The 750-nt window shown below is 46.7% G+C and overlaps 1 pseudogene; it reads left to right on the top strand.

Moving 5' to 3' along the window:
• The first annotated feature begins 7 nt into the window (after positions 1–7).
• On the top strand, positions 8–561 carry LOC102758160 (annotated as a pseudogene).
• The last annotated feature ends 189 nt before the right edge of the window (positions 562–750 follow it).

Below are 750 nucleotides of genomic sequence, written 5' to 3'. Positions count from 1 at the left end.
TTCCTGGGTCCTGGTGGACGAGATGAAAAGTTTGTTTAGAGGTGGGAGCTCATCCAGTTTGACAAATGGTCTGAAGCAGAAGAAGCAATAACCAGTTTCAATGGTCATAAACCCTCAGGTTCCTCTAAGCCTATTGCAGTGAAGTTCGCAGCCAATCCCAACCAGAACAAACACCTGGCGCTGCTCTCCCAGCTGTACCGCTCGCCATCTAGGTGGTTCGGAGACCCCGTGTATCACAGGCACAGAGATTCAGGATCTCCCCTGTGGGCATAGATCACCTGAGTGGGCTGTGGTGTCAGTGTTCCAGGCAACGGGTCTTCCGGCTGGTGCATCAACCTTGGGCAAGATGCCTCTGAGGGAATCCTCTGGCATATGTTTGGCCCCTTTGGTGCAATCACCAACGTGAAAGTGATTCTCAACTTGGACACCAACAAGTACAAAAGTTTTGTGACCACAACAAACTACGACGAAGCCGCGATAGCCATAGCAAGTTTGAACGGCTATCGCCTGGGGGACAAAATCCTACAGGTTTCCTTCAAAACCATCTGTTCCCACAGATAACTCACTTTTTGTACAAAATGGATAATTCAGAGAGAAGAAGTTGAAGCGTTTTTGTTAGTGTACAACTCATTTTGCGCCAATGTTCACAAGTGTTTGTCTTTCTCTAAATGCGACTCTGAGACGCAACCAACATGTTCAAATATTTGAAATCCCACAATGTCAGACCAACTTTAAGTTTCTTATGTTCTT

Source organism: Myotis davidii, unplaced genomic scaffold, assembly GCF_000327345.1.
Source record: "Myotis davidii unplaced genomic scaffold, ASM32734v1 scaffold89, whole genome shotgun sequence".
Taxonomy (NCBI): Eukaryota; Metazoa; Chordata; class Mammalia; order Chiroptera; family Vespertilionidae; genus Myotis; species Myotis davidii.
This window is presented reverse-complemented; position numbering and strand designations above follow the sequence as displayed.